We start from the raw sequence: 27,047 nt of genomic DNA, 5'->3' as shown, positions 1-27,047 counted from the left end.
AGTTATCTTCACATTTCTCAAAAGAATTAACCCTAGCTCCTAGTGATAAACAAAGTGACTTATCATTAAAGCATGGTACTTGTTTGGAACATGTAGTAGCTCCACCTATTGTACTCTAAGTGGCTCCTCTTGCATCTCATCCACCATCCCTAGAAGATGCTAAGAAAAATTGGGAAGATAATGATTTGCTTGACTAGATTCATTTGTATTGTGAATTCTCTTTTGTGTGTTTGCTTGTTCATAATGTCCTTCCTCTATGATGTGTTGATTGACATGTTTTTGTGCTATGTTAGGTTATCTTTAGATGACCCTTGTTACTCTATTGGTGCAAGGTAATAAAGAGGCTAAATCTGTTGTGACATTCTTCTATTTATATCTCAATTATTTATATATGGTGTATCTATGTGCCTTGTGTTGTCTACGTGGGGATGATGCAAAGCATTGAGAGCTCATTTCGGTCTCTTCCATGTTAACTCAAAAATACACCTGTTTGTTCTCTCTTGTACTCTTCTTCCATTGTGTTTGTAGTTCCACTACCTTTGGGGGATGAGGTCAATTCAATACAAATATACTTGCTATATATTATTTATCATAATAATATTTTACTTCAGATCTGGCCTTTCCCTCAAACGGAAAGAATCTTGTAGTAATTTCCATTTCAATTTCAAGGTTAATTCCTAAACCGAGGTTTGAACTAAGGCAAACCTCTATCCACAACATTTTTTTATCTCTTTCTATGTGCAGGAAACTAGTTCGAGAGTTGTACTCAAGGATTTTGATAGAGTTGACAAAGATGAACAAGTTCAACAATCAATGGAGCAAAATTCAGAGGACCAAGGAAAATCTATACTACCTGGTCTTGAAAAATCAAGCTGAACTTCTAGGAACAAGTTCTAAATCTTTTATTTTTCCCAAATCTCAGTTTGTGACTTTGTGGGATATCTAAAGTAGTCTTTTTTCAATAATATACTTCAATTATTCATTGTTTTACCCTATTTTCATAATAACCATCCAATTTCAATTTAGAAAGAGGGTAACTAATAATAACTAGTGAATCTAATCAAAATTCAACCCTTTCCTTATTTGGATTGTGGCTAGATCTATTGGACTCACCCCTATTTCAATGTGTTGGCTAATTTGGCCTATTCGTGGGTTTAGTATCTTAATTAAAACCCTAATTCCAAATTTCCCCCATATTCTAAGCAACAAAGAATTCAAATGATATTCCATCCACACCTTCAAGCTTTGGTGCTTTGTAATTATTCTCCTATGTCATCTCAGGCCTTTCTCAAGTGGTTCAGCTTGTCTTAGAGGAACGTCGTCTAATACCAATTGTTGAACACACTACAAGACTAAGTAGTGGGGTGAATCAATTTTGACCAAATCCTTAAAATTCTTTAATAACAAGTACTTATCAATTATCATTAACCAGCTAAACATGAATGCTAGATGAAAAATCAAACACCAAACACATGAACACCATAATTTCATGTGGAAAACCCAATGTGGGAAAAACCACAGTGAGAATCACACTCATAATATAAATAACTGAATACAAAATTTTAGGCTCTAGGGCAGGGAAGCCCACTGCTTCTAAGTTGGACTTGCAGACTAAGGTGCACAACATTAGAGAAAGATACAATGAAATTGTAGTACGGAGACGCATTATCCTAGGGCAAGATACAAATTTGCACAAGCTACCAAAACATCTCACTGTCTTCTGGTAGGCACATATAAAAGATGAATTGAACTAAGTACAATATCTTGATCATAAACACATCAAACTAATATTCTCATTGTTTCTTCCACACATATACTTCAACATCATCCTCAATTAATCCACACTTCAATTCACACATCCATACATCTATTTATAACAAATTATTCATTGAAACTCTCAACTAGGTTGTGTTAGAATGTTGTCATTGATGTTTTTGTGATCCGGCAGCATGAGTCTAATATAAGCCAGACAAGCTCTAACATACATTTGAGTCTAGCATATACCTTTTTTGGTTTGTATTGATCCACACTACCAGATACTCTCGTAAGTTTTTGAGAACATGTTTTTCTTTTGGTCTAACGTCTATATTTGATATTTCAGATGATAATGTATCATTGTGGCACAGTTATGGTAATCATATGCCCTACTTACCAGCATAGTGCAGTGTGAAGATTTTGGTCCAGTTCTCTTTGAAAACAATGATAGTAAGTTAGTTTTGGTGATTCCACCTGTTCCTTGGATCATGGAGAATTTCTTTTCTGATTTGGTTGACTTCTCAAATATGGTAAGGACAATTGAGCAGTAGCACGTTAAGGTTATTTAAGGCCTACCCTTCCTCTGATTGAGCTGACTTGAAAAAGACTCAATTTGGTATATATATAATTGCTTTGTGAAGGATAGGGATCATGATCATTTTTTTTATCATATCATGCAATCTATAGGGAATATGAATGTGATTATGCATATTGAATGTGAAAGTGATTATGTACAATGAATGTGAAAGTGATTATGTGCCTCAGTGGAATTGTATCTCATGTATATGATAAATGCAATCTTAACAATTCAATTTTTTTAATACTAGTTGTAATCCATCCCCCAACAATGAGCCACCCTGTATTTTGTAACTGATTACATAATATTGAGAGAAAATCCTCTCCGTGATTTTTCCTGTATTGGGTTTTCCATGTATAAATTCAGGTGTTATGTGGTGTACTGTATTTTTGCTTATTGTTCATTTCATTTCTAAAATTAAGTAATTGTTGACCATTTTTGTGTAAACTTTAGCCATGCAAATAACCAATCTGAGATATAATCGACGACTAAAACCCTGTATTTTTTCCTAAGGCTTAAACCTTAAACCCTTAAGTCATTTTTGCCTTAGTCATTTTTTAGCCTTGTTCTTTCTTAGCATTGAACAACTCAGGAAATCATTTCTCTTAAAGATTACTAGTTGGAGGGTCCCTTCTTCATGGCAGGACTAACCACTTTCACCCACTACCGGTTGGTAAGAGTTCTTGGTTGTTTCTTTGTTGTGTTGGTTGGGAACATCCACTTATGTTCCCTTTTTTGATCTTCCTCTTCCGCACGACACTGTGATGAGCAATGCTAGCGGGAGGAAAAGAAGAGTTATCACTTGGTATTCACCTATCGCTTTTTCTCTACAAATAGGAACAATGCTACATGCTATAACTATTCTCTTTCTCTACAAATTTGATTCCTCTCTCTTTTTTGTAACCTAACTCCAGCTGGTTAGGGTTTCACAACCCGATGTATAATTTGAGTTATGCTTGATCTATAAAGGCAATTTTGTAACCCTTTTTGGGGATCTTCTCCCTTTTTTCTCTTATAGAATTATATGATTTCTACAATTGTAAATCTACCTTGCCTTTGCATCAATTAAGTTAACCTTTTACCTCTTTCCAAGTTCATTTACCTTGTGCAAATTTTGTCTTTGTTATGAATTTGTTTCCTATTGATGCAAGAGCATCCCCAGTTCACAACAATCTTGTATCAACCAAAAACATTTTCCTTTATGTTTGCAGTTTCAGTTTTCCTTTTTGTGTATCCTAGTTTTGGCTCACTGGATCCTATGGAGTTGGATTCTACTTGAAGACTTGATCATCTTTCTTGCTTTCAAATCGCATTGCATTTGGATCACTTCCGACAAGATATCTCTACTAGTTTCCATGACAGTTTCTTGTTACCGGTTGTTCCTTTGTTACCAATTGCCTGAGACCTATTCTGGTGATCTACCGAAACCCCTTCTGAAGCTTGTGGAGCCTTTGGCATTTATTTCAATGTTCCTTGGCATGTGGCTGACCTTTTATCGTGATCTATATTTCATCTTTTGGATTTTCTAGAGGAATCTCTTGGCGGAGGCCGACATTGTTATTTTCATGTTAGGTCTTGTTCTTCGGGTTTTGATCTCTTTTGGGCCAACTAGATCCTTTGGATCGATATATATATTCATAATTATACTTTATAATGTAATGAAGGGAGAATCAAGTAGCTATATTGTGCATAGAAGATAGATCTTTTGATTCAAGGTCCCGATTGTGACCTATTCTACCAGGCCTATGAGCCGGTATGTTGTAACCCGGTTGTTAGAGTTTGGATGTAATCAAATTTCACATAGTAAAACTATCTATTTTTTATTGCCTCCATCATATCTATGTGTGTCCATTGTGTTACTCTTTCTGACCGGTGTAGATTGATCTCCTTGAGGTCCCTCCTCACTGGTGGCTGCTTCACCTATTTGTTTTGTTCGATTTATATGTTGTATCAACTCTTATTATAGGATTTGTCTGTGAATGTTTCAATTCCTTCAGTTCTCCATTAAACCCTAATCTCATATATATCTTAGGAACTAATCAAGGGTAGGAATATGTGTATGTTTTAGGTTGCTTCATTGATATTTTGTGCAATCATAGGTAGGGAAAATGATCATCTCTTATCTTGGTGCATCACCTTTTTTTCATTTTAGCATTCATTCTTCCCTTTTCCTCAGCAAGCTATTAGGATAGGTTTAGTAGTATAATTTGGAGTGTTGATTTGGTTCAACACCTGCACTTGGATTGAGAAGGAAGTTGGCCTTCTCCAAAGATTCAACCCCCTTTGTGCAAGGTCCCACACTTTGGGGTTGTTTCCATGTTTCACAAGGTTGTTGAGCACAAGTGTTCAACAAGGGTGCATTTTTTTGTGAGAACAATTATGTTATGTCGATGGTTGATTAAAAATTTTAATAGATTCAAGGGAATACTGATTCACCCCTCCCCTCTCAGTATTCTTGATGTTCAATAGGTTTCCCCTAGACAAAATAAATATAAATTACACAAAGTTGGCCATCATGAGGAAACTAAGCTAAATGTGGTCCACTTGAATAGATAAAGGGGACCCAAAAACATCACAACATGTCTTCCTAAGTTGATTCCAATGACACACACACACACCAACACATCCTCCAAAGTTGACATCAAATGTAATGTGTAGATAAGCAGAAAAGGACATTAACTTGTTGGACCAAAATACTAACCAATGCAAATAACCCAATGTGGATCTTCACATGCCATGGTAAGACACAAAAATATTTTAACTCAACCCCAAAGCATATCCAGACAAAAAGGGTATAATCCAAATAAGATGAACCAACTAAGTCGGCCAAATACTAATACAAGAAATAATGCCAAACCATATATCAACATATCTTCACTTGTAGAGTAAACCAACACTTGAATTCTAAAATGGAACAATGCACAAAAAATATAAGCATGTCCTCTAAGTCACAAAACTTGAACCAACACTATGAAGCAATGTGGAGCATTCTTTGGACCCATCCTGATAGACAACCTCATTGTTAACAAACTGCGACAACCAACTTCAACATCTGAATAGTTGACCTGAAAAGAAAATAGTGGAACATCCGTAGAGAATGAACATTAAATCAAAAAACCAATCCATCAACTACAAAAGTAGAGAAATGTAGAGAATTCTCCCATAAGGACTTTAAATGCTCTTTCTTGCATATTTCAACTTCCACTAATATCACCTTCCAGAAACACTACATATTCACTTAATATCACCACCAAACATCATAGCAATATATGAAAACTCATTTTTGGACCATATTGTTGGAAGTTTGTGCTGATGTCATGTTGTGGTTGTCATTGATGTCAAACTTGTTGTTATGGTTTGGTTCATAAAGTTTGTGGTGCAAAGCTATCTTGTAAAGTTATCTTGTGGTGTAGTTGGTGTAGTTGTTGTGTTGGTTGTTCCAGAAGTGCTTAGGTCCAAAATTTGTTGTTGGTGTTAAGAGTTATTGATATCTTCATTGGATACAATTTCAATATCTTGGATATGATGGTTTTGGGGTCTGAAAACATCTTTGTGTTCTCCAAGTGTTATGGCATTATTCATTGTTGGTTGTGGATTTTGTGTTTGACCTATCATTAGGTATAGATTTAATTTGCAGATGTGTGGTTGGTATGGGTCTCACTGTAGCATGTGGAGATCTTGATTTGAGTAGTTTGCATTGGAGAATATGTTTTTATTAGTAATTGCTTATATGGTTGTGTAGCATGTGGATATGTTGTTCGTTAGGTTCTGGTGATTGCAGATCAGTGAATTATCTTTGGAAGATGTGTTTTGGTCCTCTCTTTCTATTGGAGTGGATCAACATGTGTGTTTTTGGTTTGGAAAGTTCATCTTGATTCAGATCAACTTGGTTTAAGCTTTGATGATCTATCTTGTATGCAAGGATGAGTGTGTGAGGTGAGGAGTGTAGATGTATGATGTGAAGATAATCAGTAAGGTTTAGTAAAGAGTATAAAAAGAGTTATGTTCAAATGATATGCAAGTTGTGTTAAGACTGTGATAAAAATTAGAGATAGAGTATTGGCAGTTGAGATCAGAGTTGTGTGTGTTGATGTTGGTCGCTTGATGCAGAGTTCAAGGACAACATCATGATCAAGAGATCCTTTTTTTATATATTTTTATGTATCTTACCCTAAGTGCAGTTAGCTTCAGGTTTTGTAAGTCGTCTTTGTATCTTTCCCCATGAGCAATTAGCCTTGGTATGCAAGTTCAAAGTAGTTAACTCTATCTTTGTAATCATTTCTATTCATAGTGGATATATTCTTGTGGGCAGGTGCTCACTGTGGTTTTTCCTTGTTTAGGTTTTCCATGTATAAATCTTAGTGTTCTATTGTGGGATATGTATTACTGTGTAATTTTTTATGTGATGCATTTAATTTTTGTTTTGGACTGACTCACCCCCCTCTCAGTCCTGCCTTGGTTCAACAATTGGTATTAGAGCATGGTTCCTCTTGAGTAAGCTTAACTACTTGAGGTAGATCTAGTATGGTGCAGGAAGTGCATTAAAAATTTCCTCTCTTTGATGGTACAAATTTTCCATACTAGAAGGAGAGAATGGAGTCACATTTGAAGACATTGTAGAATGGAATTTGGGAAATCATTAAGACTGAATATAAAAAGCCACAGATTGGTGCTAAGACTCCAGATGAGATAAATTCAAAGGAAGCTAATGCAAAGGATAGAGCTATGATTCTGAGTTGTATAAGTTATTTTGTGTTTGGAAGGTAAAAGGGTTGAAGGAAGATAAAGCTATATGGAACAAGTTGTGTTCGGTATATGAAGGTGATTCAAAGACAAAGCAGACTAGGCTGATGAATCTAAAACAAAAATATGAGTACCTAAGAATGCTAGAAGATGAGAGTGTTAAGAACTATATTTTGTTGGCAATATGAAGGAATTGATTATGTGTTACATTGATATTTTGTCATTCATGTCAACACTAACTATTATGATTCATTACTGGTAGACAGATTTTGGTTACCGGTAGAAGAACTAGTGTTATCGGTAGAAGGGACTATCAGTTGGATACTATTGACATGTTTGATCAATGGAATATGTTTGGTTTGATGTTTTTGGAGTATGTTTTGGTTGGTTGGTATTGACTTGATGATCAGATGCTATCATACACTCTAGTAAGCCTATATCGATAAGGGTTTAAGGTTTTACCAGCAGAGCTTTTACTAAGAATCTTTGACAGGATGCATAAGTGGTGTTGGTGCGACTTCTAGATGGAATTTAGGATGCAGAAGGTGAGCCTTGATCGTGACTCGACTGATGGGAGACATTGCTTTGGCATGGTGGACCCAAATTAGGTCCATTACCTATCTAGGTTATGGACTAGTATCATGTTATGTGTTCTCTACACATTACCGGGATGATATATGGATGTGTTAATGTTGTTTTGGTCTAAAGCCGACATGGCATATCATTGTAATATGGATGTATGTAATGATCTTATTGTTATATCTTTTAGGTGGATGACCTAATTGGTTTAGGCCTTAGGGTTTGTATAAATTAATTTAAGATCTCATTGTAGATCATGGTTGTAAAGGTCATGGTCATGGAATGAAATATCATATGTGAAGGAGATTTGGCTGATCATAGGTGATCTAATTGAGTTTATGTAAGAGGCCAAAGGCCTCTGGTATTGAGCTTAACCAGGACTGTAATCAAGCATGGTAGATGCTATCATTGGTAGTTCATTCTATTGGATTGTATTCCAATTATATTGAGGTGGTTACAACCTCTCTCTAGTTAGTGAGACTCCTTTGTAATGAGCAGTACGCTCTAGGTAGTGTGCCTTCCTACATGTGCAGTCCCCTTATTGTGTCACATACTTTCTACAAAAGTATCATTTGACTGTGGGTAGGCTTCCCACCGTGGTTTTTCCCTTTATCAAGTTTTCCACGTACAAATCATGGTGTTATGTGGTATGGTTGCATTGTGTTGATTCTATGTTTCATTCTTAAGTTTTATTGCTTACCGGTATCTGTTTCTGCTATTCCGGTTTTCAATGTTTATGTGCTCTGGTTAAAGGTTATAAAGACATTTGATTAATATAATTTGTTGACAACTGATTCACCGCCCCCCCCTCTTAGTTATCCACCAATTATTCTAACATATTCATAGAGTGACTAATATTGCTATTGGTGGAAATCTTGAGGAATGTGATTTTGTGCACAAGATCTTGTTGACTCTGCCTAATTCCTATAAGCCACAAAGATGTGTTATACAAGAGAGAAATGATTTGAGTAAATATACTATTTATCAGCTTATTGGTACCTTAGCAACACACAAGATTTTAGAAATAGAGAAAGAGAAGAGAGAAAAGAGAGAAGTAACATTTAATGTTTGAATATTTGATGATCTAGACTGCAATGGAGATCTAGATGAAGATAAAGAAAATTTTGTGAGAAGATTGCAGCGAGGCACTAGAAAATACAAAGGTAAGTTACCTCTAAAATGTTTTTCTTGTGGTAGAATTGGACATTATGCTTCTAATTGCACTTATAGAGAAGATTATAAGAATCTGGATGTTGATGAGAAGAACAAGTTTAGAAGACTCTATTTAATTAGAAAGGAGAAGAAAGGATTATGCTCTAATGAAGAACATACATTTGAAGATGACGTTGATGATGACTCGAATGAAGAATCCTTGTTTCTAGACATTGAAGATAAGGAGAATGCTTTAAAGAAACCGGAAGATGAGAAGATTGTTAAAAATATATTGCATGCTAAGATTGAAATGAATAAATGGATTATAGACTCTGGATGTTCAAATCATATGACCAATGATAATGACAAATTTATTAGTTTGAAGAAGTATGATGGAGGATCAGTGAAGTTTGTTGGAGATAATGGTGCAGCTATTCGAGGTATTAGAACCATTTATATTGATGGTAAGCATAAGAATGATGATGCTTATTATATTTAAGTATTAAGACATAGTTTGTTAAGTGTTAGTCAGATGTGTAGAAAAGGGCATGAAGTTTTGTTTAGTAGTACTAGATGTGTGATCAGAAAAAGAGAAGACTGATAAAAGTGTTGCAAAAGGAGTTAGAATAGGTGGAAATGTATATTATATCAAGGATAAAGAGGAGAACAAGTGTTTGCTAGCATAGAGGATTGAGATTGTTCTTGCAGTTCCAGAGAAGACAAGTGATCTAGAAGAAAACAAAGACAAGGAAACAAATGAAGAAGAAAAAGAGGAGGAGGAGAATTTAGAGAAAGTTCTTGCTAAGTATGTTTAGAAGCATCATTCAGAGAATTAGATAATTCAAGATAAGACAAAAGGTGTTCAAACAAGAAGGAGGATTGCAAAAGCTCAAGATCAAGATAATTACTATTTTCTATCTATGAAAGAGCCGAAGACTTATAAGGAAGAAAGAAAAGATGAGAGTTGGGTAAAAGAAATGGAAGAAGAACTAAATCAGATTCAAAAGAACAAGACTTGGGAGCTAGTGCCTGGACCGGTGGATAAGAATGTAATTGGAACTATATTCATAAATAAGTTGAATGAGCAAGGACATGTGATGAGGAATAAAGAGAGACTAGTATGTAAAGGATATTCTAAAGTAGAAGGTATAGACTTTGAAGAAAATTTTTCTCCTGTAGCAAGGACGGAAGCTATACGCATGTTTTTGCATTTTCTACTTACAAGCTTTCAAGTTTATCAAATGGATGACAAATCGGTATTTTTGAATGGAAATATAGAAGAAGAAGCTTACATTGGGAAACCAAATGGAATCATGTTAATAGAAGAACTACATATGGTGTGCATATTGAAGGAATCTTTGTTGGACTTAAATAGACACCTAGAGCCTAGTATGCAAGGTTGGACAGGTATTTACTTCAACGAGATTTCAGGAAAGGTACAACACATAGTTTTCTTTATTTCAAGATTGATGGAGATAAGATATTGATTGTTATAGTTGTTACTAAAGAGATGCATAATGAATTTGAGATGTCAATGATTGGTGTGTTGTCTTTCTTTCTTGGGTTGCAAGTTAATCAATCAGAAGATGGAATTTTTTATTTCTTAGAGCAAGTGTGTGAAGGAAATGTTGAAGAAGTATCATTTTGATGATTGCAAACTAGTTTCGACCCATTTAACAATTGGTTGCAATTTTAGAAAAGATGATGAGTCTCCAGAAGTTGACCATAAGAAGTATAGATCAATGATTGGTGTATTGTTGTATTTGACTACATCCAAACTAGATACCATGCAGGTTGTTTGTTTGGTAGCCAGATTTCAAGCAAATCCGAAGGTAACACTTGATCAAGTTGTAAAGAGAATTTTTAGATACTTGAAAGGTACAATAGACTTTCGACTTTAGTACAAGAAAGGTGAATATTTCATTTTGAAAGCCTATATTGATGCAGATTGGGTCAGAAGTGTCGATGACTGAAAGAGAACTAGTGGTGGTGCATTCTTTTTAGGAGACGGACTAATTTCCTAGTTTAGTAAGAAACGAGATTCATTTTCCCTATCTACTGCTGGAGCAGAATATATTGCAACAACATCTTGTTGTACTTAGGTGATGTGGATGAGACAGACTCTTAAGGACATTAAGGTAACATATGATGAAGCAATTTTTATTTTGTGTTACAATACAAGTGCAATAAATATTTTGAAGAATCCTATTATGCATTCAAGAACAATGAATATTTCAATCAAATGTCACTATTTAAGGGACAAAGTTGCTAAGAAGAAAGTACAGTTAGAATACATTTCTACAAAGGAGCAAGTTGTAGATATTTTCACTAAGGCATTGATGAAGGATACATTTGAGTTTCTTCGGGAGAATTTTGTGTTCATTTCCCCTCCTTCTTCTAGCTAGGTGCATTATGGGGATGCATCTTTCCAAGAGGAGTTTTCGTGCCTATTTTTTGCCTCGATTGATGTTGTGGTTTATCTCAGGGAAAACTACTGTATAGTCATGTATGTAGTGTTGTTGTGACCTTTATCCTTGATGGAAAAGGGGGAGAGATTGTTTTGTTGGTTCTGAGATTGGGTCGTTGGTTCAAGAATAAATTGAGTTAGACAATGAGTTGTTAGTTCTGGCAGAGATTTTAAGATTTTGAGAGATATTGAGGAGTATTATTTTTCTTTGAATTTTGATTGAGCTATAGGTATTATCAAGTGCTTATCCAGTGTTATCAAGTGTTGCCATCAATGACAAAGGGGGAGATTATTGGACATTTGTGTTGATGTGTTACTGTGGTCATCATTGATGTCAAACTTGTTATTCTAGTTTGGTCTAGAATGTTCATGGTACAGAGTTATCTTGCTATGTAGTTGGTGCAGTTGCTATGTTGGTTGTTCCAGAAGTGCTTGGGTTTGGAATATGTTGTTGGTGTTAAGAAATATTGATATCTTCATTGGATATAGTTTTGGTATCTTGGATATGATGGTTCTAAGGTCTGGAAACATCTTTGTGTTCTTTGGGTGTTGTGGCATTATTCATTATTGGTTGTGAGATTCTATGTTTGACCTAACCTTAGGTTTGGATATGATTTGTGGATGCGTGGTTGTTGTGCTATGGGTCTCATCATAGTGCGTGGAGATCTAGATTTGAGTTGTTTGCATTAGATAATATGTTTTAATTGGTAATTGCTTATATGGTTGTGTAACATGTGGATATGTTGTTGGTTAGGTTTTGGTGATTGCAGATCAGTGAATTACTCATTGGAAGATGTGGTTTGGTCCTCTCTTTCTCTTGGAGTGGATCAACACATGTTTTTGGTTCAAAAAGTGTATCTTGATTCAAGTCAACTTAGTTTAAGCTTTGATGATCTATCTTGTATATAAAGATAAGTTTGATTGAGTTAAGAGTGTGTGAGGTGAGGAGTGCAGATGTATGATGCAAAGATAATCAGCAAGATTCGGCAAAGAGCAAAAGAAGAGTTGTGTCTGAATGATATGCAAGTTGTATTAAGACTGTGACAAATATTAGAGACAGAGTGTTAGCAGTTGAGATCAAAGTTATGTGTGTTGATGTTGGTCACAGCTTGATGCAGAGTTCAAAGACATCTTCATGATCAAGAGATCCTTATTTTCATATCTTTTTTTGTATCTTGTCCTGAGTGCAATTAGCTTCATGTTTTGCAAGTCCTCTTTGTATCTTTCTCGATGAGCTGTTAGTCTTGGTGTGAAATTCTAGAGCAATTAGCTCTATCTTTGTAATCATTTATATTCATAGTGGATATATTATTGTGGGCAGGTGCTCACTGTGGTTTTTCCTTGTTTGTGTTTTCCATGTATAAATCTTGGTGTTATATTGTGGAATATGTATTATTATGTAATTGTTTATGTGAGCTGCATTTAATTTTTGTTTTGGATTGATTCACCCCCCTCCACCCCCCCTCTCATTCTTGCCTTATGTTCAACACATACATACCAAGAAATTATCAGATTGACAACAATGACCACAATTGCACTGAAAAACATAACTGAACATCTACAACTTCCTATTCACTAATGGCAATCTCCAACCTACGACAAGCACCAAACACTTTTGATTAACACCTTGTTGCCCTAATTTTGAAACATCCAAAATTTGAACTTTTGCATTAGGGTGATGTAATATGAAGCTTCAATATGCAATTTTGTGATCTCCCAAGGTGTTTACATATGCCATTTAGCCTGAGGTCATCAGTTTCAAACCTTGTCACGATTGAGCTTGAAATATTTCAGTCAAAACGCAAAAATGGAGAAATATTTTAAAATATAAGGAATTGAGGGTAATCACTTCATGAACATGTCCTAAGCATCATTTACATGCCCGATTTTCATCAGAACCCAGTTGACGGTTTAAGATATTCTAACCTTTCAATTTTTTATGTCCTCCACTCAAAAAACATTAAAATCTTTAGTCTTGAGTTTCATCATGAAGAAAAAATGTTGGGGTATGCTCATTTCCCTACCATGAACATGTGTTTTGAATTTCGGAGCCTAACTCCTTGCCAATTGAAAGTTATGGTCATTTTTTTAAACCAAGGCATTAAAGTTTAATGGGAAATATTTGAATTATTTTTCAAAAATAATTTTACTATTTTTAATTGTTTTCGATACATTTCCCATTTTGATATTTTTCAGAAGATGAGAAATCAAAATTCTTTATTGATGGTTCTCATAGAAGTAATGCAATGGGTCGCTGTTGTGCTGGTAAACAAGCTTGCAAAATGGAGAATCAAAGACAAAGTGCATGCATGCCTCCAGAGAAGTCATTTCAAGGAATTGAAATGAAATGATTGCTATGCATGCAGGAAATAAATTTGTTTGAAAGGTTCTTGGAACTTTTAAATAAGTGTTGACAGTACAACTTGAAGAAATGCAATTGGTGAGACAAACAAATTATTTGCCAAAATCATCCCTGCCTGTGCTTAATAAGAATTTTGAGATAGGTTATGGACATCATTCGAAGCATGAAAGGTAAAGAGATTTTTGTTAATGGATAGGAATGTTTAGGTAGAAATGCATGTAAAACATGAAGCATAGACAAAGGTGTGCAAACTTTTTTGTAGAATGCATCAAAGAGATGTTAACTCATGGAATGCGATGACTGTGAATATATGATATGAATAAAATGGTTTGTTGTTCAAAATCTATAGAAACTTTTGTGGCAAATACCATTTGCAGGCATGAATTCAAATCCCTCAACCTCTGCCAGTAACCTTGCAGCCTGTGCATGCATGCAAATTGTGGAATCATATACATGGCATGTAAACTATTTGACAAAATGCCTCAAACAAATGTGATCTCAAAGGAGTATGTGGAACAAATAGTGTGAAAATGTGGAAAATGAATTTTTTGAAAAGAGTTTGAAACATTGAAACAAGTGTAATTGAAAGGTATAGTGTTGGTCATAGAAACTCTTCCTAGCATGTACAAGATGGTGAGTATAGTCATACATCGAAGCGTATTTGAAATGCTCCGCTGAGCATAAAGGTTCTCAAAGAAGTTGGCTGAAACTAGTGTTAGCCTAAATCTTTATGACCATCATGTTTGTTTTGCACCATGACACCATGAAGAAGTTTACAAACTAAGAAAGCAAAGACAAGCAATGCTCAGTGGAGGGAGTGTTTTTAGAAAGTGTGACTAAAGAATAAGATGGAGATGAAAATGTGCCTCAGCAAAGATAACATCAAGTTCTTATTTTGATACAATGAGTTTTAAATTATCTTTTATAAATGTGACTTTTGTCACTTATTGTAACCAAGGTTAGAAAGTTGACTCTTTGTGTACGAGAGTAAATTAGTTTCTAACCAAACTCTTTTTGTACAAAAGTGAGTTAGTTTCTAACTTGAAAATCAAAGGTAGTTACAAGGTAGTTATCATGTGAAGTCTATAGATACAAGGCTATTTGCAATTAAGGGGGGAATTTTACAAAGGGGAAACTCTACAGAAATTTTTAGAGAAACTTGTAATGATATTTTGATTTTGCATTATGTATAGAAAGGATTTTGGACTTGTATATTTCCAAAAAGATAATGAAGAATGCATCTTAGTTCATGTGTTCCAAATGTATTAATGTGTTATCATTACCAATTTTTTGTATGTCAAATTGGTAGTCTTTATATGCATATGTGATTTGTCCAATTGATGTGATGATACACAAGCAACCTTTGGTATCTTAGTTTGAATGTGTTGGAGTAGCCTATATCTTCGTATGTCAAGATATGTCATTCCTCTTTCATTATCATATCATGGCTAAACATATTATGTTATAAACTCCCCTTGTAATTTTTTAATAGTTGGGAAATCTCAGTTATTGATCATACGTCTATCATTGAGGTTTCTATCTTTTATATCTCTCTTTAGTTTTAATTTTTCTCCTTTATGTACTTTCAACTTAAAAGTACACAAAAAACCTAAAAACCCCCATCATATGAGGGAGTTTCCCCTCTCAAACGTAGAGGAAGATTATGGTTTTACCGCAATCTCTCCAACTGTTGGAACGTTTGTCACTGCCCTTCAGGCGAACAGGGTCAGTTTTAGAGAAACAATTGCAATGACAAAATATGTTTACCAACACACCTACAAAATGTTAATATCATGAATCTAGACAAACACTAGCCAATGTGTTAAGAGCCTTTGTAATGTCCTTCGACAAATAGGGTGACAAGAACCCAAATTATCAACAACCATGAAATAGAGTAACACTCAGTCACACAAAAATTCAAATCATTTTGAGGGTTACAGAGGAACAATCCTCATAATAGAGAAATATAACTAAATGTTTATTTATTTCTATTAAAGTCTAATTACAAAAGTAGTTGATCCCTTCAAGGATCGGGTTTCCAACTTTGGCAAGCTTGATTTATGACTTCCACTTGGTCCACATTCAACCTACACAAACTTCCCACCATCAACTCCCTCCTGGTGTTGCCTTCTTCTCTCCTGTTCAAATCATCCCTCTCCACAACAATCTACCATCGATTTCCCACACACTAAATTGATTGGGGATCCTCCAAAGAATATACAGTGGATTGCAACTATCAATCTCTTTTTGGAAGACCAAAATGAAGTCCATTAATTACCCATTGTTTCCTTGACCTAGATCCATGTGGCGACAGGAGATGTGTCTCATGCGCTAACTCTAAAGTTTTAAACATCAACAACAAATTGTTGGAGACTACTACCTCATAATCTCTTCTACAAATGATATCTCACCAAGATGTGATTAAGTTTTGATGAGCAGGAAGAAACAAGAGACCATCCACAAGCTAGACCAAAAACTTTCTTAACACAAGACAAGGATAAATATAAACCAAAATTACAAGAAACAAACTAAACAAGAACATAAAAAAGAAAAGAGGTTTGATTGCCCTACATCATTCACCTTTGTCATCAATACACACAAGTGTGACATTAATGGCAACACCATGCAAACTGCAAACAATCTCCCATGATAACAAGTTTGACATCAATGACAACACAAACTCATATTTGCAATAGACATGACCTAGCTACCCAACAATAGTTGCCATGATGGAAATCCTACACACACACACATAGTTGCATTGATCTTGCATTCTGAATGACTATGTCATGCATTTTTTCTTATCATGAATATGTTGTGTATTATGTCTTATGAATGGTTTCAATGATGATTATAATTTATGATTGTTTAATAGACAAAATTAGCTATATAGATATGCAATTTTTCTTACAATATATTCAATTTGAAAAATGACATACAAAAATGAAAGAATTATTCTCTTTCATTTAATAATAATATTGTTTTCTTATATTCATATATTTGGAAATGAAAATAAAAATGATTTGTTTTCCTTTCTTCGATAATGTTATTATTTCATTTAAATTAAAAAATGATAATGTTAAAAGATTTTATTATATATATATAGAAATGTGCATGTGCATGTGCATATGTATATGTATATGTATATGTATATGTATATGTATATGTATATGTATATGTATATGTATATGTATATGTATATGTATATATGAATATGTATGTATATATGCATGTACATACATGTGTGTGTGTGTGTGTGTGTATACATACATATTGTTGTGTGTGTGAACTAGGATACCTACAGTTGCAACATAGACACTCAATAGATCATTACAAGCATGATTAGTAGATTGAAATCAAAAGAAAGATAAACCATGACAAAGTGACCTATCGCCTCCTAAGAGATGTGACTGTAGATTTGCTCTCGGATTCTAGGTGAGCAATCCCAGTAACTTGACTACACCTAGACGGAGGATTTAAAATGATATGATGTGCAAACTAGATGATTATATGAATAAGCTAGATTGATCCAAGAAGATAATTATTCTAATGATATGCATTTATTATGCTATATGATTATGCAATTAAGCTAGAATATGACCAAATTAAACTAGATCTAAGATGCAAAACATGATAAAAATGCTTAAACTCAAATGCTAGAGATGATATGCCTATAATAACAATGCTTGAGATGAAAATGACATGGGATGTGCCTATAATAACAATGCCTAAAATTATATGAGATGGGATACTTTGTGCTCCAAAATGAGGGATATTTATAGGATTTCCAAGGTCAGGGGTGAGGTGGCAAGAATCACCGGTCAAGATTGAGTCTAAAGATATCAAGGGTCAAATTGGAGGAGGTTGGAGAAGAGGTTGGAGGGAGGGACATTTGCCATCTCCTGTGGTGACAAGTGTCAAGGATCCTTTCTCATAAGAGGGCAAGTGTCCAAGGGAGGATATATGTGGCATAAGTGCCATGTGTCTCAAGAGGAGAATATCCACCCCATAGGAGGTTAGGATGTATGTGGGGAATTTGAATTTAACAATTCAAATAATATGAAAAGGCTAATTAAATTTCAACAAAATCATAAATTGATTTGTTTTAATTAATTAGGGGATTAGAAGAAATGAATTAAATGAGAGAGGATTAATTAATCAAAGGGGGCTATTAAAATGAACTTATTTAATAAATCCATACATTTATTAATAAGCAGGTGAATGGGGGAATTTAATAAAATTGCTAATGAATTCAATTAAATTGGGAAGGGGGCTTAATTAAATAATTTCTTATTTAATTAATTATCTTTAGACCATTCTTAGGTGTATGCATTTTGCCCCTCTTTGAAGCGAGGTGTGATGACACGTTGATTCAAAAGAATAATCTCATTTTGTTGATGTTGATGTGATATTGGTTTGATGGGATGCCCCAGAAATTGATTGATAAATTCAAATATGATGATGCACCCTCAGGAGATCAATTGAGATAATTGACCTTTGGAGTGGTTGGATCTTTGAAAAATTCATTTCTCGATTTGATTTATGCAATGTTGATTGATGAAAGTGTGAGTTCTTCGATCACGGTGATGTGGTTCTTGATGTGATGATTGATAAGATTGATTAGATTAATGAGACTAAGATCTTTTTCTCCTCTCCATAGAACTGACTCAATTGGGAGTGAATTACTAGGGATCCTAGGTCTTCTAGTTTGCAATCAATATATCCTGAAACATTGCCTTTGACAATGACTCTGGTAAGAATTTGAGATAGGGCATTATATCTCATCTTAAGAACCTCAGGTGTATCCTTAGGTTCAGTAGAACTAGAGGGGATATTAGATGCAAATGCCATATCAAACGGATTCCAAATGATAAGAATGTTTCAACAAGAAATACCTTTACTCTCCGAAGTTAGGGTTTGTCAATGTCGACCAAAACACACTTCTTTGGATGCTTGATTACCACTTTGACTTTCACACTGATAGCATGAAATGGCTACAAGACCTTGTGCAAGATTCCTTTCTGAATTCTTTCGAATGCAAGATAAATCGCTCTGGTTGCGCTACTCAGGCTTAAAAAAATCTTCTCTGAAAATAGGTAAGTAGAAATGATCAAAAAAGTCACTTTTAAACATGCTCCCACCAACCATAATAAATGCATCACTATTAGGGTTCAAACCCTAATTTTACCTTTTACCACTTCAATTCATCTATCACTTGATAGGTAACAAATACCGATAAAGGTTCTTTACCGATATACTCTGGGGGTTTCAAAATATTTATACCGATATGTTCCCCCTAAGCTTTTTGAAGCTCAGTTTGTTGGTTCAGGGATTTCCACACTTGGTGTGGAGACTGGAACATCACGTGGCTTCTCTTCAGATTTCTTTTTCTAGGTTATGTCCATATCCGCTTGAATGGTTTCAACATCAATCTTCCCTTCAGTGTTGATCAGTATGTCTTTCGATGGATTCTTTCTCAATCTACATGCTCTGGTAGTGTGTCCCAGTTTGTTGCACTGATAGGATACCATTCTAGATGTTCTCCATGGTCCGGTGTTCACATTTCCATTCTTCCTTCTGCATGTTGCAGCAGTGTGACTGCTACCATGATAGATCAGACAAGTTCCTCTCCAATTGGTTGCTACTTCATAACCATTTAACTGGTGGTCATGGGTTTTGTACCAGTTTGGGTTTTGATTCATAGGAGGTTCTGGGACAACTCTATTGGATCTTGGTGGATAACTCCTAGAGTTGTTCATAACCGACCTGCACTCAAAAGCTCTATGCCCAAACTTGTTGCATGCATAACAGTGACCATTAAATCTACCAGCTCTAGCCACATTGTTTTGAAAATAAGGAAAGTTATTGTAAGGCTTGCTCCTACATACATTGGCAGTATGTCCTTCCTTAAGCTAGTTAAAGCAAACAGGTTGAAACTTTTTCTTACCTTTACTTCTGCTATTGTTCTTAGGTGTTTATTGCTTCTCCAGTGCATCACTCTTGGTTCTAGAGGTCTCACCTTCCTCGTATCCAAAGAAACCAAGTCTAGCAGTATCCTTTGATGGCTTTACCGATTCCAGCATTTGTTCTAACTTAGAAGCACTCTGGTTGAACTTAGCAAGTATCTCTTTTATCTCAACAAGTTCCTTGGAAAGAGCATCATTGGTCTTCATCAAGGTTTCATTTTCAAAGATAGTTGCATTCAGTTCAGCTTGCATTTCTTCTTTCTCTTCTTTACCTTCATGCAGATAGGCGGTAATGGTACCAATTTCTTGCTTCAATTTAGAGATCTCATGCTCCTTGTCCTTTACCAAATATTCAGCTTTTCTTCTGTTTTCTAGTTCCTGAATCATCCTGATAGTTAGCCCTTCCAACTCCCTCCTCAGGTTAGTTTTGGATTTATTTCATTTCTCCACTTCTCCAACTAGGGCATCCATGTCTACTTCATCAAAAGAGTTATTTTTAGTAAGTTCCATCAACTGCTCAACAAGCTCTCTTCTCTTGGCTAAAGAGGCTTTAAACTTGATCTTGAGTTTATCATAGGCTCTCTCAGATTCATCCAAACGGTGAGTGAGTTCCCTCATGTTGTATTCCCCCATACCTCCTTCCAAGTGGTTAGACTTATAGAAAGGTTGGCTCTGATACTAATTGATGAATACTAAGAGGGGGGTGAATTAGTATACCCAGTAACTTAAACAAACACTTAAGCAGTTTAACTACAGACCAGTGTAGCAGGTTAAATAATAAACTTATTAGAACATAAACAAGCTAAACATAAAATAAAGCATTCACCCAAAAAAGTGCAATCACCATAACACAAGATTTTTTGACATGGAAACCCAAATGGGAGTAACCACGGTGAGTAAAACTCACAAGTCAACTATCTGCAAAATATTAACCAAACCAGTTAAGGTCTTAATATGTTCTTCACCAGAACAGATCCTGTTAGGAATCCAGATCACTGTTAGGAGATAAGTCCTGTTAGAGACTACCCTGTTAAAGGATTTCATATTCACAACTGTGAACCACCTTGTTAGAGGATTTACAGTAGGCTTGGCTGGGCCTACCTGGTTAAGGGCTTCATACTTGTCGAAGATATTAGTAATCAACAAGTGAATTATCTAGATAGTAGCACAAAATGCTTGATTAGATCCTTGACAACTCCTTGTTAATGCATTCAAGCATTACTTTAGTCTTCTATGTTTTGCACTCTCAATCTCAATCACAAGATACCTTTTCTTGCTCATACCTAATCTTCTCTCAAAAACTCGCACATATCAACTTCTCTTCTATATTCAAAACACTAGAAATGATGTCCTTATATAGGAACTTGATTTCATGTCGGTCCAATAAGATTAGACTACAATTTCTTAGGTACAGTGCATCTAGACACATTTGGTAACACGGCACAAAAATACCGCCTTAGTGTCAGTGGATGATAACTCATCACACATTACATCTGTACTGGTTAACTAAATATACCGATCATCGGTTAACAAGTGAAGACTGGAAAACTAGAACATAGTGTTCCGCTCAAAAGATTAACTGGCACTCGGGGTCTTCATTCAGCTTGAGATCTTCATACCACTTGGGGTCGGTCATACTAAGATCGGTAAGCATTTTCTGCACAACACTGATAGTCTTCAACAAACAAAGACTATACATACAATACCGGTTAGAACAGTTGTCAGTTGAGAATAATCCATACATCAAATAAGTGTGTGTCCATCAATGACAATCACAACTAAACATCATCAAAATACCAACAATCTCCCCCTTTGGTATTGATGGCAATACTTAGGAAAAATTTTGACATCCAAGTGCTTTTGCAAAACAGAAATAGATTCCATAAGCAAAATTACTCCCCCTAAGCATATATACTACTCCCTTTGTAAAAATTACAAGTATGTGTAGGAATTTGTAATACTCACCAAAATTTTAAGATACACTACTCCCCGTTTGCCAACAATGACAAAGTAATGCAAAATATTGTCATTCGCATAATATAAAAACAGAGTATGTGTTCATGACAATAAAGAATTAAACTTCTCAAAAAGAGATTTAAAGTTTTGCATGAAATTCTTCATGTCTGAAGACCATGACTCAAGAAGTGAGGCAGCAATTTCACTCTCATTCTTCATCTGGAAAGCTAATTCTTCCATCCCATCTATGGTGCTCAACTCTTGTGTCACAGTGATAGCCTCTAAGTTCAGGAAGCACTTGTGAAGAACCTGCAATTTTGGCAATAGGAGCAACTGAAGCTCCTGCAGGTCTCGAGTCCGATTGCAGATCTCTAAGTCAAGTTTTGCAATCTGATGCTGATAATGATGAACAGTGTGTCCATAGGCTGTGAACAGATCATAGGGTAGTTTGAAGTTGTTGATGTACTTCTGTAACTCCATTTGTTATAGTATCTTATGTTTCAGAGCATCTTCACAAAATAGGTGAGGTTGGTAGATTTTACTCAAGAGTAGGTGACCTTCACCCATAGCTGAACTTATATCACCTTTTTGTTTAATAAATTTTGCTCGATCTTCATTCATCTATTGCACTAAGGCAACTATGAGTGCCTTTTCATGGCTTTTCTTTGTTGTAGCCTAGGCAACATCTTCCAAACATTATGCCTGGTAATCGACTACTGTGCAAAGAAATTTGAGCTTTGCCAGCGAGGAATCGGTACAGGTGAGGTTAGTACTGTGGATTAGATTGGAGAGGGTGTCAATAGCAAACTGAATGACATCCTGCTCTTTCTTTTTTCTCCGTTCTTCCAATCTCTCCGATGCTAATTGAAATGTTTTTAGTAGCTCAGTCTCATCAACCGATTGGGACAGACAAGCAAGAGTCAAATCAGTGGAACCGGTGGAATCAACCTACTTGGTTTGATCTCTAGTTGCCTTAGGAATTTGTTCTCCTTCTTTGGCCTTGACCTTCGCTTCTCTTCTCTTCTCCTCTTCTTCTTTTTCTTGGGCTACCTTGGCAGCCTTCACTTTCTCCTCTTGTTTCTTCCTCTCTTCTTCTCTATTTTTCTCCTCTTCATTTTTCTTCATTGTTTCTTTCCTCTTCTCCTCTTCTTCCCTTTTCTACTTTTCCTCTTCTTCCTTCTTCTTCTTTTCCTCTTCTTCCTTCTTCTTCTCTTGTTGCACTTTCTCCACTTGCTCTTTCTCTTGTTTTTCTTTCTCCGCTTTCTCTTTTTCAAGTTTCTCTTTTTCTGCTTTCTTTACTTTCTCTACTCTTTATTTTTTAGCTTCCTCCTTATCTGGAGTGGTATCCTCCATATCTAGTGCATCAACATCAATGGGGTCATTTTGTTCTGCTATTCTTTCACCCATACTATCAAAGACTACATCAGGTTCGGCTGTGGATGGGTCAGGTTCTTGCTCAACCAACCGATTAGCTTCATATAATTTTTGCATGTTGGCAACAGTTTTAACCTTCAAATGGGTATCTTTTTCCACTTCAGAAGATTTTCCTTTGAGTAGTTGAAGTCTCCTTCTTCGCATGAAGAAAATGCCTTTGTTTTTGTCAATAATTTCAAACAATTCTGAATTAGAGGAATCTGGAAAGTATTGAGCAAAAACTTTCTCCCTGATGTCTTGCTCTTTTTCAATGGCAATGCGCCATTCGTTGTCCAAAGAATCATACAAATATTTAGATGTAACTGATTTAATTTTAGAAGGTGACCGGTCATTAATACATAGATATTTAATAAGTTCTTGTTCAACATCCTCCTTTTCACTATCACTGAAATCATCAAATTAGTCTTTTAAATCATCAAGAACTTTTACTTCTAACATTCTTTATGGTCCTTTGACAATGTGTCATAGGTTTGTAAGAATAAATATCTATATTTACCGGTGCAGAGTTTGTTGGTACATTACCGGTTGACTTCATCTTCTTGGTAGATTGCCTTGTCTTCTTTACTTCTACCTCTCATTCAAAGTCTTCTAGATTTGGTGAGTTATTCCTAGTTTTCCTCTTCCGTTCGAATACCTTTGCTGGAATAGCCTTCGGTTTCTTTTTAGCAGGTGACCTTTTGGTCACTTTAGGACTAGCAGCAGATGTAACCGATGTCGATGTTGATGGCACTGCTTTACCCTTTATCTGCTTAGGTACCTCAATAGGTTTTATTCTCTCTAAATAAGTATCGGTCCTATTCTTCTTGGGTTCTAGTGGTGCAGCTAGTAGGGCAGAGGCATACCCTGTCAATATATCATTTACCACTTCATAGCCCTTAGGCCCAACTATATCTTTTCTGGGTTTGACCACTTCCATTATGCAGTGATCTATTTTGATGGTGAAATAGATGTCATCTTCATATTTCTTAACTAAATCACCAGATATTCTCATTCTTTGGTTCATCTTTAGTTTGAATTAATCAAAATACCTATTCAGAGTCTCTAGATATGCAGTTCCTACTACTTGCAGACTCTCCTTTATTTGTCTAGAAATTGGTAGGTTAGTTGACCATTGAACATCACCAACTCCAGGAAAATATCTTCAAAAGTAGAAAAATAAACCAATAAGTAGTTGACCAAACTTAAACCTTTGAGTTTTGTCTGATTCAATCGACTTCAGGTTCTCTATGAGTTGTTTCTGTATACAAGTACATAAGTCACATTCTGCATTTTCCTTTATCATCTTATAAGTAGCATGCACTGCAGCTGAAGGAAGAGAATTTATTCTGCTAGCATAAAATATTCTATACCCAATTACTATACATGCATATTTCACCAAATCATCTCTAATGGTGTTGACCATCATTGCCCATTGGTCACTCGCAGAACTGGTGAGCTTTGTTACTTTGGTTTTGGGGATCTTTCAAAGAACGGGGACTTCCCCAACATTGCAAAATCCAGTCATGGCATGAATTGCCTCCGGTGTAATGTCATGGGTTCATTCAAGGTACATCTTGTCACTGTGAACCCTACTAAGGATGATCCTAGTGTGCCCCTCTATAAATTCTTTGAGAAAGTATACTGCATTATGCAATTTCTTCTTCTCTATTATGCTATATTTAGGTTTAATCTTTTTATCCTCTCCATAGAACAGACTCAATTGGGAGTGAATTACTAAGGACCCTAGGTCTTCTAGTTTGCAACCAATATATCCTGAAACATCGCCTTCGACAATGACTCTGATAGGAATTTGAGATAGGGCATTATATCTCATCTTAAAAAGCTCAAGTGTATCCTCAGGTTTAGTATAACTAGAGGGGATATTAGATGCAGATGCCATATCAAATAGATTCCAAATGATAAGAATGTTTCAATGAGAAATACCTTTACTCTCTGTACTTAGGGTTTGTCAATGTCGAGCAAAACACACTTCTTTAGATGCTTGATTAGCACTTCGACTTTTCACATTGATAGCACGAAGTGGCTGCAAGATCTTGTGCAAGATTCCTTTCTAAATTCTTTCTAATACAAGATGAATCACTCTGGTTGCACTGCTCAGGCTAAAAAAAATCTTCTCTGAAAATAGGTAAGTAGAAATGATGACAAAAGTCACTTTTAAACATGCTCCCACCTACCATAATAAATGCATCACTATTAGGGTTCAAACCCTAATTTTACCTTTTACAGCTTTAATTCATCTGTTAGTTGATAGGTAACAAATACTGATAAAGGTGCTTTACTGATATACTCTGGGGGTTTCAAAATATTTATACCGATATGTTCCCCCTAAGCTTTTTGAAGCTCAATTTTCTGGTTTAGGGATTTCCACACTTGGTGCAGAGATTGGTACATCATGTGGCTTCTCTTTAGATTTCTTTTTCCAAGTTTTGTCGATACCACCTAAACGGTTTCAACATCAATATTCCCTTCAGTGTTGATCGGTATGTCTCTTGATGGATTCTTTCTCGATCTATATGCTCTGTCAGTGTGTCCCGGAGGAACCAGATCTATCTAAATGATGATCATGAGCAATTGCGTAAAGATCTTCCCGAAAAAAAAGCAGATATAAAAAGAATTGTTGCCAAGATTTATGTTTGTTTTCATTTCTTTGGAATTCACCCATTTTTAAAAAAACCCCAGACCCAAGAATAACCTCTTGGATTATTAAATGATACATGGTGCAATCTAGTTAGGACATAATAGAAAATATCTATCTGATAATTTTCTTCACATAGATCTTCATTCATCATGAGGAAGAACGAAAATATTTTATTTTGGCGGTCTGATCACTCTCCTGACTCATGGAATACAATTAACCTAGTCAATACACTATTTCTCTAACACATTTTTCTTCGAGTACTTAGGACTCATTGTGGATGTACAAACCCTGATTTACTATAGGGAAAACTTCCATTATCAGTTACTAAAAGGCTCTTAACTTCTGATTAGTAAAGGAAATTCCTCATTGAAATGAGGAACAGAAGCTCGTTCTTCTGGTTTTACTTATGATTCAAGCCATCTAGCTTTATCCATTGACTCACTTGACTTAATCACTCACACTCTCAATTTATTTGATCTTATTTCAAGATCAATCCATTTTTTTTTAATTATACATACATGTAAATACTATGTCTTTACATGCATGCATAATTTCTAGGATAAAATCCACTTCTGATCAAAAAAGAAAGAAAGTTGAGATTCTTAGAACGAAATGCTGCTTTTTCCATTTTATTTACTTTTCAGGATCAGTTGTAGCCTTACTAATTTTACCGATGGTATAGATGAATTTAGTAGTTCATCCAAATGTCTAAAGACCATAGTCGCACCTAAAAGTCGAGTACTCTACCATTGAGTTAGCAACCCTTATTTGGAGAGATACAGTCGAAGTGGAATACGCAGTTACTTTAATCGATATTTTAACAATCATTCTGATTGAATGAAAGAAATAGAACCTTTAAAAATAGAAATCATCAAGGGATATATAATTGAACTTTACCATTTCTGAATCAGATCAAGTGATCTTTCTGGATCAGGTTATTTCTTATCCGTTAAACGAATTCACCATAAAAAATAAATGGTGGAGATACTCACTTTTATTATATTCAAAATATATGCTATTGTCAATCCCAAAATGTTGTGATTGACTGTTGGATTGGCACTAACTATAATAAGATGAAAAATTATTACAAATAGAAAGAGAAGACCGTTAGGAATGGTAGTAAAAAAAGGTTTATATTCATTAAAAATAATCAAATTTTTTCGCTTTTTATTTCCTCCATTCGGTTCGTTCTCGGTGGAACAGCTCTAATCTTTTTCATTTCCATACACATTGAAAAATATTCCTTATGTGCTTCCCTATATAAGATCGCAGGGCAAAAAAATACATGAAATGAACATATAATAAGAGAAATAAAAATGGATAATAAGAAAACCACCACGAAACAAAACGTGTATAATAAAAAAATCTTATATGATTGAAATTTATTGATAAATTTATTGGACCTAGACGTAGACGCA

Source organism: Cryptomeria japonica, chromosome 11, assembly GCF_030272615.1.
Source record: "Cryptomeria japonica chromosome 11, Sugi_1.0, whole genome shotgun sequence".
NCBI classification, from domain to species: Eukaryota; Viridiplantae; Streptophyta; class Pinopsida; order Cupressales; family Cupressaceae; genus Cryptomeria; species Cryptomeria japonica.
Note: the sequence above shows the minus strand (reverse complement) of the source record.